Raw genomic sequence first — 15,266 nt, 5'->3', positions numbered from 1 at the left:
CATAAACTCGCTGGTTTACCAGAAGAAGGTGCAACGTCAGATTTCGCGTGAAGAACGAGACCCTCCGACTCTAGCAATAATCGAACTGTCCTATTTTTCACGGGTCTGCAGAATCTCTGCGAATCGCATGTTCAGCTTTTGAGTGGTATATTTGATTTCAAGTCCCCCTTGAAGCATTGTAATTCGTAAAAATCACGTATTTTATAGGTCTCAAAGAGTCCACCCCCTTTTTTGGATTATTGGTACTTGTGTCCATGAGAACTTTTGATCTGGAGTATATATGTATTACACTGCACACTGAAAATCCAGACAATTCAACCGGAAGCCAATTTCCATAAGATTTCTGCTAGGTCCTTCACACCCTTTCTCGTCACTCATTTTACATACCCTTTTCGCGTGAAATGAATTTTTCCATTCTGAAAACTCAGGAGTGTCCTTTCGTAATAATTTCAAGGAAGTGGAACCGGTGGATTATAGTAAATAATATACTCATGTGGGCGAAACGATAACTTCATTCTACGGTGAGGGTACGGTCTTCTTATCGTAATCCTCGTTCAGCTGATCCGCAGCAGCCAGACACGCATCGAAAGGGTCCGAGGAAAGAAAGCCTTATCCCCGATCTATGGATCGGTCTAATGACACGTTTGGCATAGCTACGTCGGTGTTGCACTTTCCACCTAGTCTGACATTTGAAGTAAGTACTCTTTGAAGCTGCGGTGCAGACGGAATCGAAATTTAATTCAGCACTTTCAACTCTGGGTATACCTACTGGAACATTACAATTTTCCAAGTCTGATAAGACAAGATGATTCTCACAAATTTGAAATCTTTGAGTAAGGTAGATTCCGTTGATAAATATTAAGAAAGTTTTTAACGCTTTCAGAACATACAAAAATCATTCCGTAGATGCAGTCCTGTGTAGTCGTGAAATTTTTTACAGATGAATCCTCGCTAGCCCTTTACACGTATCCATTATACATGTAGGGTGACCATTTATTCAACTCTGCAAACGTCCGGGACAGCAGAATTACGCAATGAATTCTACCCGGCGCAGTGGTGACTGCTGTGAAATTGAGTCACGTGCCGATAAGCCGAAATACCAATTGAAATTAGTTTGATAATTCACGTGCAGCGACGAAAAGTGGGGGGCGATATTGTATCAATATAATCACTCGTACCAACATCATGACTGCAACTTTTGTATAAAATTATAAATTACGCAGGACAATAATAATTGCTTATAAGGCTGTTGCAGCTGCTATTAAGATCACCATTGAAGTGGAGGGATATTCATAACCGACCAAGGATGCTGCGGGTCAAAAATGTTATCTTGGCATGCCGATTTCGCAAACGCGAGTGATCAGTGCTGGCTAATTTCTTTTCTTTTCTATCTTTTTTTTTTTTTTTGTCACGGTTCGCAAGCGCGCAGCTTTATTTAAGTAGTTTCGTGGCGGGTCTGCAAACTGATTCACCACACGAGAGGCGACTAAACGACGATTCGAGAATAATCACGATCTTCCCGCCACGCAGCACGGATACGCGATGCACAGACTCGGAGCTCGCGTGCTCCCGCATCCAGCTTCCTCCTCTTCGGCGACGACGACGCCGTCAACCGTGGGAATACCTCGTCGCCGATCTCGCGGAGCCTTTACTTTTCCTCTTTCATCCGCACGTCGGGGAAAACGTTCGTGGACATAAAAATTTCATCGTCTGTACCTCCGGGTAAAATATATGTAGTAACCATAGAGTGATTCGTCTGTACGTGCTTGATAAATTGCAGATGATAAATCTACTTGTTCATAAACGAGTAATTGCTTCAAACATTGTATATCGTAGTGCAGATTGCAGGGATCCGCGACACCACAATGCAGATAATATCGCGCTTCAATATTGTCTATGCAGGGCTATCGAAATTTTTTTCCAAAACCCGATAATCAATCCCTTCGAATATGATCCGTGTGAAACTGCACGCTGCAGGTACTATTAAAGTACAGGTAGTAGAGGTGTCGTGTCATGTCCATATGCCATTGATTTACTATCGTGATCCACGTATACCGACTCTATAATACGGCTCGCGAATGTCTTTAGTTTCGCGTTGGTTCATTAATCCAGGTTAACTTCTTACTCGCACCGGCATGTTGCTGCAGCTAAGCGATCGAGCCGCGTATAACCTCCGAATGTCCTGCATACCTAGGTAATGCATATTACACGCACGGTTCTATGGCGGCAGCCGTGTCCGGATAGTCGCGTAGCTATATACCGACGTTTGACGGGGGTTAATACGGCTGTTAACCACTCGAGCGCGTGCAAGAACAGAGCGGATACACGGGCATGGATAATTGATAGGCAGGAAAATCGATTCGTTAGCCGATAGCAGCCGATGATGTATGAACTCGGGAAACGCGATATATTTATGTAAATAAATTTTGTACACTACCGTCATCGACATCGCGGTGCAACTTACATCGTGCGTGAGACCAATAATGATTCGAGTTTTTGAGAAGCGCGAATAATTGTACGCACGAGACAATTACCTGCATTGATCATCATCAGATTAGTTTTCGCGTTGGTATTTATAGGTGTAAATCCTGCGACCTCGTAATCGATCGCAAATCGCCGAGAATGAAGTGATTTGTAAGAGGTGATCTGGCGAACTCTGCTCGGTAGGAGAAGCTGATCAAGGTGAGACCGTCGAAGGGTCATGGCCGAGCCGAAACGATCCGACATCAGGAGGAATCCGGGTCAGTCCCGATAGACGGCACGGAAAGTTAATTAAGATCAAAGTGCGAGGTAATTTATCCAGCTAACGGTGGTCGACAAAGCCCGGAGACACCTTCGCGGTGCCTCTTTATACGCGTGGCACGAGTCAATGTACCTACGACTTGGGTTAATTAAAAAGGCGAAGGTGATCGGGACTAGGAATTATAGCGATTCATGGAAAGATGGATTTCCAGCGCACGGAATGGATGGCACAGCTTGTACATACGTACCGATTGCGAGGATTTTCATTTTTAAGTCCGCAACGACGTATCCACCATGACAGACAAGTGATGTATGTATACCTACCCACTGACATTACATGACACAGAATCGACAGCTTTCACCCATGCAATTGCGAGAGAAAACTGTTGCTATATACGTAAAAACTATGCGCACACAGGATTGCTCGGAAGAGAAAACAGAATCGTTTTATTGGCTTGTTAGTTTCATCTTCTTTTTCCTTGTTTTGCTTTTCTACAGTGCGAAGCCAGACGAATCACTGATCTGTACCCTCGTGTAAAAATAAATTGTTCAGCGATTGGAAGAAAGAAAGGAACGAGACTGTTGAAAAGTTGTCAGTATATTATAACCGATTAACTCGAATAACTGCATTTCCTTGAGGGTGCAGCCAGCCTTTGCCCACGTGACCTTACAGAGTAAGTATTGCTATATTATAATGAGTAGGTATAAAAGAGAAGCAAGCGTCCGCACAGACGGCTGTGCGTGTGGTGATTTCAGGCTTCGTGTCAGAATGAGTTATGTCACAGAGATTCAAATCAGTCCGGATACACGGTGTCGAGTAATGAGAAAAATGTTAAGCAATCAAGAACGGACCGATTCAAACAGGATAGATATAACGTCCGCCTAATATGGGATCAGCTGCTTCTGAGAAATTAATTTTTGGGTGGGCGCGAACGACGGAGATTGAGTTATTCTGCCCGCTTTGCTGCATACAGTCATGCCAGGCATACGTATTGGTAACCATGCTGTGTAGAAGGCAACGCAGCTCCAATTATCGGACTGTAATTACGACGATTTATCAAAGCAACAAAGTAAATACATTATTCTCGTTATAAATGCATAAGCAAATGCTGTGTAACGATTTGTAGCGATCTATGTAATTGAATATAATACGCAAAGAAAATGTTTTGTTTCTTCTTTCATCTTTTAAATCGATGATGAGAGACCCGCGAATACAGCTGATTAAATTCCCACCGAGCAACAGTGGGTCGTGCGTCTCGGGTTTCAATTCCGATCGAATCGTATCCGAGAAATCTCGGGTGTAGATTGAAGACGACTCGGGCTGCCTGCACTGCAGCACAAGTAAGAAATTATCTTTCCATCCTTTTATCCAGCTCGGTTAAACCCGCGAGATCGGTAAACCGGTTTGCATCATCTCGCTCGCAGGGTCAAACACGGACGAAGCATTTTCTACCGACTTCTTGACCCAGGCGAAAGAGAGAGAGGGAGGGCAGGGGGAGAGAAAGAGAGATGATCAAGCTCAACTCCGATGTAGGTACTCGACCCACAGGATGTATGATTTTTGTAGATCATCGGTAGTGTGGTGGCAATGCACACAAATATCACGAGAGTTTTCTTGGCGGTTGGAGACAATAAAAAAAAAGTTAAATGGAATGAATAAAGAAGCGGAGAAAGCAGCAAGAGATAACAGGATGAAAGAAGGGGAGAAAGAAAAATGTGAAACGAAAGCACGAGACGCAGCAGCGGCGGCCCTGACTTATTTTCCCAAGGCACATTGCAGAATAATATGCTGAAGCGGCCGGCCACCGCGGTCTGCCAACTGGCTTGCCTGTTTCGCTCGTCACTTTAACTGCGACCGGATCTCTTCAGTGGTTTGGCAAGTTAGCTGCACCGCATGTAGGTATAAGAGCTAGCTGTTGAGAATGCGGAGACGGCTGAGCAGATCCTTCCACGGACGATGGAGAGGAAAAAAGCTGTAGGAGTGAGTGAGGGAGGGAGGGAGGGATGGAGGGGAGAAGGATCAATAAATTATTGCGAGCACGTTTCAGAGTTATCGTTAGAACAACCTTTTAATGACCGCGCTACTCGAACGATCGGCTCCCTTGGTCGGTCATTTCTCAAAATGGTACGTATCATACCCCCCCACCCTCCCGCCACCGCCGCCGCTTCACCTCCCCCGCCTCACCACACACCTACAGAGACCCGTAATTGTTCAATACGGAAAGATCCGATCTGCAAAAACACCAGCATGGCGTCTCCCGCTAACCTGATCGGGTCAAGGTTAATAAGCCAAAGGAGAAGAAGGATGAGAAGAAGAGAGATCAGGACATTTAATCATCCTTATAGAACCCTCGATTCAATTTTTCTAACGCAGGCAAGAATTTATGTATTATATATATACATATACACGCAATGTAAAGCGGGGTAGCGATAGGTATATACTGAGAAAAGCTACGTGCGTATAAAATAGAATAAGAGATAAAAAAGAATCCTTGCTCGATCGATTTGGTACCCTTGTTTGTTTTCTTTTTCTTTTTCTTTTTTACACAAATTACTCTCAGAGTCTCACCCCTTTTTTTTACAATATACCCTACAGAAGAGACGCCTCAATTTTTTGCCACGACGAACTCGTCGAGTACGCTTTTCAAAAAACCCTGTGCATTGAGCATGTTTTTCATAAGGCCGACGTAGCACAAGATCCATACCTAGGTATATAACCATAGAATAAAAAAGAGGAGCTGGAAGACAAGATTCGGCAGAAAATGAAAACGATTATTACCACGATTCAAGCGAAGTCGTACGAGACATTTGCAGAAATGAGTCGCGATTGTGCAGACTCAACGCAAAGATGGGAAAAAATGAGTTGCGAGGAGATAACACCGAGGGCGCAAAAACAACGGGGGTGGTGAATGGAGGAGGGAGGAGGGAGGAGGGAGAGTCTGGACGAGGAGGAGAGTAAACGCGGTTATAATAACAATTTGTCGGGCCGAGCTGTCGTGGAAATTACATAAAATGGCTGTCAAGTCGTCTGACCTTGAATACCCTACAATTACGCGTCTGCTGCTGGGAATAACCGCCCGCCTCGACGAAGTTGTAGGTATGCGCGCCTGCGTGCAAAAGCATCGTGCTTGCGTGCCTGCCTGCCTGACTGCGTGCAGAATCGTGCGATTATTACTATGCCTACATGATGAGCTCCCATCTGCACTTCTTAATTTCAATTCAACCAGTGCAGACCGCAATTGGCACAAACGCGTCAAACGGGCACTTCAAACTCGTAATTGTCGTGAAAAATCTTTTGGGGTCGATTCAATAAGACAGTCCCCTTCCTTGCTCTTTTACAGAGTCTATACAATCCAACAGTTGTACTGCCTACCTCTAGTTTGGGGGGGGGGGGGGAGGGGGCATTGTTGAGATTTGCCAGTTATCTATGGCAAATAGGTTGCAAAAATAATATTTATTCTAATTTCCGTTCGCCGTGCACTGAGAACAAACTTGCAATCATAATTCACAAGACAGCCTAGAGTACGTACGTAGGGTAGGTGGTAAGTGGTAGGTAGGTACCTACGCGTCAGCGAGGAAAGGGACGGTAAAACATGAAGAGTGCGAGTCTGCAACATAACGTATGACGGAATGCGGTATAACGGCGATGGAAACTAGTAATTATAACGCACTAAGGCTTACAATCGAATGAAGAATAACGACGGTAAATAATCTCGAACGAATTCAACTTTTCACGAGATCCTTGCCTTGATTTTTTCTATACTCTTGCGTACCTATAATAATATCATTATGTTGGTAATTAACGGCATCTGTAATGTCATTGTCACACTGTCACTTCGCGTTCTGTCAAATTACATCAACCGCGAAGAGCTTACCAGGTGAAATACTGAAAAATTTCCGGCAAGTCATTAGAGGGTCGCTCGTCGTCGGGTGTACGTCGTTGCAGAGAATGAGGGAATGTACCGACCTTCGTCGCGTGGCCGCGACGCCGCAAGTCACCCGAGCAAAAAACCGCTTCTTTATTTGCCCCAACCTGTAATATAAATGGCTAAGTGGTGCTACCGGTCGTTTCATCAGCCTTGCGCAAACTCGACTTTCATGTCCTAAATAATTACGTGACCTTTTATCAAAGGGAGAGAGGCAAAAGGGAGGTGAGGAGAGCCGAGCATGCCGACACGATCAGAGATTACGTATGGTAATAGTATTCGTACGAGGTACAAATAAACATATACATTCCAACACTTAACAATCTTAATTCATTGGCAACGATAATTGAGATACATCGTCACCAACAAAACTCTCTCTCTTCAAACTGGTTCTACCTTATCGTCGATTTAACTACGATCCCCTGTCAGACCAATTATTATCGATGAATACGACATACCTGTGCTTGGCAGTAAAGACAAAAGGCTGTCTCTCTTATATCCTACTCTAAAACGAAGAATCCCTTTGTCATGATGGGAATAACAATTTGCACCGTTCGTCAACTTGGTAAATTAGCTTTAGCACAAAGTTCAAGTAGCAACGAAACTCGCGTGAATATTGGATGAAGTAGAGGGTGGGCGGTAAAGGGGCGATAGCGGGTATAAGGCATCCCCGTCATAGTCTCGTTATAAACACCTTTGACAGGGGCTAAAGACAAAGGAACCACGACTGGATGCTCCGACAACGGTCCGGACTTCTGTAGAGTGGGTAAGGGAGACGGTCGTTGTTGTGACGACGACGGTACATCCATACATACATATGGATTAGGAAAGCTCCTCCTCGCAAGCGCATCTCGGTCCACAACCGAACTTGGAAGCAGCAGAAGTATCGCAGCCGACCAAAGAGGGGATCATCGGGCATGTTTATTCAAGAACGTGTACATATCCATAGTGATAGAGAGGGAGAGAGAGAGAGAGAGAGACTCGAAAGCCGTTGTAGGACTACGAGGTCTTATGCGAAGAGGCAGCAGAGTTATCCTAGTGGGCTTGAAATATCTCCCATCTTCCACCTCCACGTCTACTCGCGAGCTTTGCCGCGCAATGTATTCATAGACCTCGGCATGTACTCCTCGAGCTTTCTCGCCCTCCTCGTCTGCCACTCTCTTTCACTCCCTATTGACATATCTTGTTTAACGCCCGTTGGCCGGACGATTGGCAGGTGAATAGCTACCTACCGTCGTCACTTCTTTCTCAGCTACTCGTCTTGCGTTTCTAATTAGATTCGTTTAATTAAATCCTTTTTTGGCGGAGCGTCGCACGCTGGCATGTTAACTGAACTGACAACGACGATGACGATGATGATGATGATGATGATGTTGAACCTTCACAAAAGATCGATAAGAAGGAGGGAAGGGAGAATAGAAGAAACTTACTCACCCTACACCTGGTAGAGGTGAAAGAATTTCTAGTGCAGATGCAGTCGAGTGTATGTCGCATTTTTCCACGTACATACTTACTTACTTACATTTCCTCGGCTCGGAACTCGAGATTCCCGGAATGACACAAGGGAAAAGTGGCCAAGCCGCGTGTAAAGCCCGCTGGCTCCGGGCACCGCGTGACTTTCCCAGCTAGGTACTCGGGACGCCTTAGCGATTCTCTCGGTGATGCGCCCGAGGGGAAAAAGTAGTCGCTAGGTGTAAATTGCGAGGATAGCTTGACTGCAGCGATGGAGTCGGAGATAACTGCCGAGCTACTAAGGACTTGAAGCAGGGGTAATCGAACTCTCCCATTACCAAGGTAACGATGATAATCGTTCTCCCTGTTGCGACTGACGACGCCAAGTGAAACCGAACAAGGAAGTCCGAGTATAATAGCTAAATTTAGTAGGATTACAGGGCTGTAATTAATATACGTACACCTTGGGAAACCTAGCCATAGACAATAAATAGGTACAAGAGCTCCCCCGAAAAGATTTTCTTAACAATCTGACAGTCCTACGATAATATCTGATCTGCAGCTTTCGAGGTGCATTGTTTCTATCATCGAAACGGACGTAATATCACGATACGAGATATATAGCTGCAGTCTTCGTGAGTAACAAAGCAAGAGCGCTTGAAACGACAGTGACAGGAACGAATTGTTCGATCACGAAGACAAATACTAGGAGATGAGAAAGGAGAGAAGGAAGCACGGGAATATAAAACGGAGTATAGATATACTTATGAAGGTACGAAGGTGGGTAGGTACCAAGTCGCCCGGGAGAATTTACCAGGGAATGTTGGCTCGTGACCTCCGGTTGGGTCTTGCATGTCAACCGGGAGAGGTCACGAAGGCAGTGCAGAGTTATTTGTACCTCGTGGCGAAGACGCGGCCCGGCATCGTACATCTTTGTCGTTGAATTTGAAAGCACGAGAGCAGCAAAAGCAGCAGCAGCAGCAGCCCTGGGAGTCGCCGCACGGCTGCATGGTTCGCCCGACTCTTGAATCGTTTTGCAAATTCCCGCGTATGAATTTATCTGAGCGTATCTCCTGCAAAGCGCAATTAGGGAATAAAACGAGCAGCCGTGTTTCGCCAACGGTTACCGCGATTCGGTTCTGCTTGGACGGTCGGAAACAACATCTGTCGTCCGTCCCGAGATGATGACTTACTTACTTACTTACTTAAGCTTCCGAATCTTTCTTCGACCAAGTATCGAGCATACTGCACTTGCAAACTGAAACTGAAGCGTTCCGGGAAGTAATATTATTTACGTGACCATTCGATTCGATATTACAACGCCGCGCGTACCTGTTTTATGGTTTCCGTTTCAAGGGACAGCCTACACTACAGCCGGACAACATGAGGCGTATGAATATTCACTCGTGGCGTTGACAGACGGCGAGGTGACGACGACGACGACGACGACGTCGCGGTCGTCGACGTCCTCTACTCGTAGAAGTACGACGAACTCAAAGCGACAGCTGCTATCGCGTCGCCCTGCAATCCACCCTGCAGTCGTCGCTTGCTTGACGCAGAAGGCAGGAAACGCTTGCTGGTACGTTAACATGTAATTCGTGAGCCAATTAAAAACCGGCAGGAAACCAGCCGGGCCAAGCCACGCGGCGCGTATCTATCGAGCCGATTCGATTTTTGCACCCTCCTCTTAACTTTTTCCCTGTCCGTCCAGCAGCACCTACTGAGCCGCGAAAGTTCAAAATGTGTGATGAGGGAGGCTTCGTTCGTTCCTAAGTACCCTAGTATATAAATAGACAATTTAATAATTTGAACCCAGCCAAGAAGAGTTTCTTTTGCATATCGATAGATAGTCGAGCGCGGCATTCGTTTAGGTAATTAATTTACTAATAATTGTCAAAAGCATGATGATGCTAAACTTTCAAGAGTGCGTATAAGGTTCCATTTCGATCCTCACTACGTCACATCCCATCCCTTCATAGAACAAAAATCAGACGAATCAAAGTTGAATTAGTTAAAAAATGTATACGTCATATTTTCAAATCAATTTCTATTCCTCTATCAATACCAACGAGTAGGTAAGTCTAAACGGAACACCCAACTCCCGCCTTGGTTCTATCATCCATGCGGCGGTTGTTTACTCGTACCAGTTAACCTCCCGTCAAATTTGATCTAAAAATAATCCAGCCAAGCGTTGGGTGAATGGCGCATTTTCGCATTACTTTTATTTTACATTCCTGTTCATCACTCTCCGACCCTCACCCACCCGACACCCTCGTCTGTTTTTTCACTTCTCTCGCTGATTCGACTCCATATTTTTCAGCCTGCAAGCCTCAGTCTTATTACGATTTTATTGTACACAGGGATGATCTGAAATGCGACACTCATGGATAGCCGACCTTAGCTTTCAGATCGTTTCTATAGCACTACTGCTGTAATAACAATCGATCGATCCAAAATCACGACATATCGTGCGAATGTCAACTCACCTTTATCGGACCCTAGTAACAAGTACTCAACGAAAAATCGACGAGTCTTATAATACCGAGTGCTCAGAAAAGGTACGTCATTCCACTTGTTTGTTGTCGCTTACCTGTAACATAAAAAAAGGGAAAAAATGTTGAGTTGAAAATTTAACGTGATGTCGTTCAATGCGTGTGAACCGATGATCTTATTGTTAGCCATAAGATGAACGTGGAAGATTATACATGTAAGGCTAGGGTGGGGGGGGGGGGGCTGATCCGACTTTGTCGTTTCCGCGCGCCCTGAGAATTAGGGGGGGGGGGGGGGGGGGGGCGATAGAGTCGCGTGGCCTGGAAACTCCGGCGCGTTTTAAGCCCGCGGCTCGAATTTCCCTCTGCATGTTCCGATCCCATAGATATCACTTCTAAATGTAGGCGTGTTCGTGGTTATCAAGTTAGATTAACAAGCGGCGCTACTGCATGCCTACCGACTGCTTCTCGCCGCAACTTTGCAGGACGCAAAGTCGTCGCTCACTCGTTCGCGTGCTCCTCGCTGCCTCTACCTAATCCGGTCACGTGACCAAAAACCATACACCGTGTTTAACGCGTACGTACGACGTTCAGATGTTACCCGACTGCCCGTTCTATCTTTGACTTGGCTACGTAGTATGTGTGTATATATTGTTACAAAGGGTGAGATCACCCGTTAATTACCCGTGTTGCCCTTTTTTCAATGTCTAGTAGTCATCTTCAACTGTATAAGCTTTCATTTGTCATCAAATAAATAAAGTTTATGCGTCAACCATGATTATTTGAAAAACAGTCAGTCTCCAGACTTGAAACGGAGAACCTCGTACTAAATACATATATTGACTTTGCATAATTCTTACTAATTGTAAGAGACTCATTTCGCACGGAGAGCCCATTGATTTTCACATTCTTTTCGTAGAATCCCCCACATTATATATATTTTTTTTCACATTACAAACATTCTCGTATATAAAACACAAATGACGTATTACTGATAAGTATATATTTGGATGGCGGTAGTATACAGCAAGGGGCGGTTTCGAAATAAATTAGAAGGTAGACCGAGGGATGGGGGAAAGGTGCACCAGATAAAAAAGAACAACAGGGGTCAGAAGCTCGGTCCGATCCGACGATAAGGCGCGAAATGTATACGTAATATTCGGAAATAAAAATGTAAAACAGCACTAGCATTTGAACGCGTGGCTACGTGTCTACAGCCCAAAGGTATAGGGTCTGGTGCGTCGATCGCGTGCGAGATACACGCCCGTGCCCGATCACCTTTCTCTCCACCACCAGCTCCCATGACCAACGTGTCCAATGACTCACAAGTCACGACTCGACGAACCAAACCGAACCGAATCACCTCCCGAGGTGACGACGACAGCGTATACACAGAGGAAATTATGAAAATCATAAAGGGTTGTCAAATTACGTGTACCTAGAAGAAATATCAAGCAGTATCGAGAAAAAAGGATACAATTTCGAATTTACACGAAAGAGAGGTGTACCTGTAAGAATGCGGTGTAGACTATAGTGATCGACAATAATCGGACACTGCCATGTGCATGTTACGTGTATAAATTGTGGGTAAAAGTATGAGGAAAGAAACCGACATCAAATATTGACGCTGCATGGGAATGTCCTTCCTGTGTCAAAGTCAGAAAAACATATCGATATCCGCCGCGAATACGAGGTAATGTAAAAAAATCGAGAGCTTCATCCTCCGGGCGGAAGCCCACCCGCGGTGTATTCCTGGAGTAATATTTCTCCCATGGAGGGTCCCGACTCTACTGTACCTACATATAACGTACGAGCGACAAATCGTGCGAATCGATGATCGACGTCGTCGTCGCCGGCCAGCCGGCCGGTCGAAACACGAGGTGACCGACCACTACGTCCGGGTTGGTCGTTGATTCGGGGGATCCGAATCCCCGAAATCTGTCCGAAAGGCAAGTCGAGTCGAAAGATCGTATCTGCGATCTGCGACGCAATTCAATTCGAGCTGTAGGCGCGCAGATACAATGACTTGATTTTATAATGAAAATCGATCCAACGTGTCACGTGTTCGTTCAGTTTTTATTTCCTCGTCACACGCTCGAATCGAGTGTTACGGTGCTTATAATAACGTCTATAGTAAGTAGGTATGAATGTATAATACAATTATACAGAGGCAAAGGATTTATACTGTAAGACCTGCGACGATAACTTATACAGCTGGGGACGAAGAGCTTATAACGGTAAAGTATTTGAAATATAGACATCTTGCGAACCGGTTTATAAATCTTACAGGTATTGCGTAATTAACTATCGCAGCGCGGTGTGCCCGCTGAGATGCGAATTAAACGATTGGTAACACGCGGCGTTCGAGTTCTCCTCGTACCAACCCATACGTAGGTAGGTAGTACCTTTAGGTGGCTCAAAGCCTTCGGCTACGTTAAAGCACGAGGTTAAATAAAAATTGAGGTCAATACTTCAGAAACGAAATACACCCTACCATTATACAGAGGTATAAAAATTCACATTCCTCGCTTATACGCGTGCGTGTAAAAGTGTATAATGTTGGAGAAATATTACGGCACGCAAGAAGAGCTTTATTTATCCGCCCGTGAAAATATCAGACAAGGTGGTGGATGCAGAGAGCGTGGAATTGTACTGCGGATGATGGACAGAAACAAGCGGGATAGAATGATAGAGTAATACGGTAAGAAAACCGGAGGTATAGGTATGGAAAAGGTATACAGAGATACAGAATTGGATAGCATTGGATGAAGTGAAGTAAAATGATAAGGATGTAAGATAGTAAAGCAGAGAAAGGAGAAAGAGAATGTGTGAGAGAGAGAGAGAGAGAAAGAGGTGAAGAGGTGAAGAGGAGACGAGGTACAAGACAAGTCGAGCTATAGAAGCCGCTACTACTCGTTACAATCGAAGAAGTTGAAGGATTTATGCGAGTCAGGAACGACGTTCTCAGAGATCGAGTCGAGTGACGGGCGTCGTAGTCTGGTGAAAATAGAAAAATAAATATTGAAACGAAGGAAAAAAAATGGCAACGACAATCCGCAAAGGGTAAAAGAGAAGAGAATAAGCTACGCGGAGGACAGCTCAAGCGGGTGAAAGAAAAGATACTGCCGCCATGGAGGGGGAGGGAAGAAAAGGAAGAGGTAAAAAAAAAGAGAGCTCACAAACGCGGGCGCGAGGAGGAGGCGACGCGGCGTTGCACTCTCGGCGTGTGTCCCTGAGAAAATGACGAAGGCGACGTTTGAAGGGTACGCCCAAAGACTAACAACGCCAGCCGAGGTCGGACAGAGTGAAGAAAAATAAAGATGACGGAGAGAGATAGAGAGACAGAGAGAGAGAGCACAGAAATGCGAAAGAAATCGCGGGCGGCGTTGATACGAGATTTCTACTTCTCCCAGCGTCGTTAGTCTCACACTGATTATACACCCTCGCTGATACCGCGCATCGATCACGCATCACCGATGTTAGGGGTTGAAAAGTTTCCACCGTTCTTCGAGCTGCATGTATTATTTCATGAAAAATCAAAGCTGACAATAAGAGTTTAACTGCTTAACGAGATCGGTGGCAAAAGATCGGTGGTACAGCGAGTAAAATCGAAAGACACAAGCTCTTCTCGACTACTCCGGGAAGTCCTATTTCGGTCTCGAGAAAAGTAGGTATTCAACACTCGCGATGGTTCCTGTATACGTATGACGGTTGCATTGCACATACCCTGCGGGACATCAGCGGTACAGGAGTAGTATAAGCCGGGGTGCATTCGAGTCGTCAGATCAAGAAACTAACTAAACACGTTTAGTCGCTTAGTCGGCGAGTCGTTTAATCACCGAGCAAGTCGGTAATTCCATTTCATTCTAATTTTAAACACCGTCAGACAATAACGATGCGGTAGGCATGCGGCGGCGGCGGCGAGGCGCCCGCGAGTCGAATTCGTCTTCTTCCCAGAAACGCGACGCGACGTCTTTCACGCCCGGACCGCGACGACATCGTTGCGATCAAGAATTTTCGAGGGGGCCGGTGGCCTAAAATAATAACAATATCCGCATTGTGAGAAAAAATTAAACAACGAACCGCAACCCGAAATGCCAGCAATCTCGGCGTCTCGATCCCCTTGGAAGTTTTCTAACAATAAGAGAATCGGCGAAGGCGGCGGGCCGCGTGTCTTCTGTCGACCCGGAGACACGACACGATAATAGTTTCGGTTACAACAAATCACTCCCGAGTCCTTATCCTCCCTCTTCCTCCTCGCCTATAAACGCGAAATACGTCGGTCCGACTCTTCTCGCCAGTGAATCATTCGCCCCTCTTCTTCTTATTCCTCTTCCGCGCCCCCGCAAACGAGCGATTTCGCGCTCCGCTTGTCAACTCTCGCGGCGCGATATGTGCAATTTTATTCGCCCATTTCAAGATGTCCCGCCGAGTCCGGGTCGCATATGCCTTACGTACGGTTTCGCAAGGATATATTCCAGCGATTGCACGCGTCCGCGTGTATTTCTATGTGTATACGTTTATATTGCCAAATGCCATCACGTTCTCGTCCTGCCGACCCTAATCAACGTCAAGCCGCGATCTATTTTGCAACGAAAAAAAATGAGGTTGAGAGTATAAGGGCAAAATTCTGACGGATCAAAAAGGTTATACACGC

At 45.6% G+C, this 15,266-nt stretch overlaps 1 protein-coding gene and 1 long non-coding RNA gene across 2 annotated transcripts in view; one reads left to right on the top strand and one right to left on the bottom strand.

Moving 5' to 3' along the window:
• LOC124404218 (nuclear receptor coactivator 6-like) overlaps positions 1–15,266 on the bottom strand; it is a 124,659-nt gene that overhangs the window by 54,139 nt on the left and 55,254 nt on the right. The window lies entirely within an intron of this gene.
• On the top strand, positions 137–4,432 carry LOC124404282. The gene is made up of 3 exons (XR_006928994.1): positions 137–196; positions 3,901–3,905; positions 4,420–4,432. It is a non-coding gene; the product is annotated as an uncharacterized LOC124404282 (long non-coding RNA).

The sequence above is a fragment of the Diprion similis genome, chromosome 1 (assembly GCF_021155765.1).
Source record: "Diprion similis isolate iyDipSimi1 chromosome 1, iyDipSimi1.1, whole genome shotgun sequence".
Lineage (NCBI taxonomy): Eukaryota > Metazoa > Arthropoda > Insecta > Hymenoptera > Diprionidae > Diprion > Diprion similis.
This window is presented reverse-complemented; position numbering and strand designations above follow the sequence as displayed.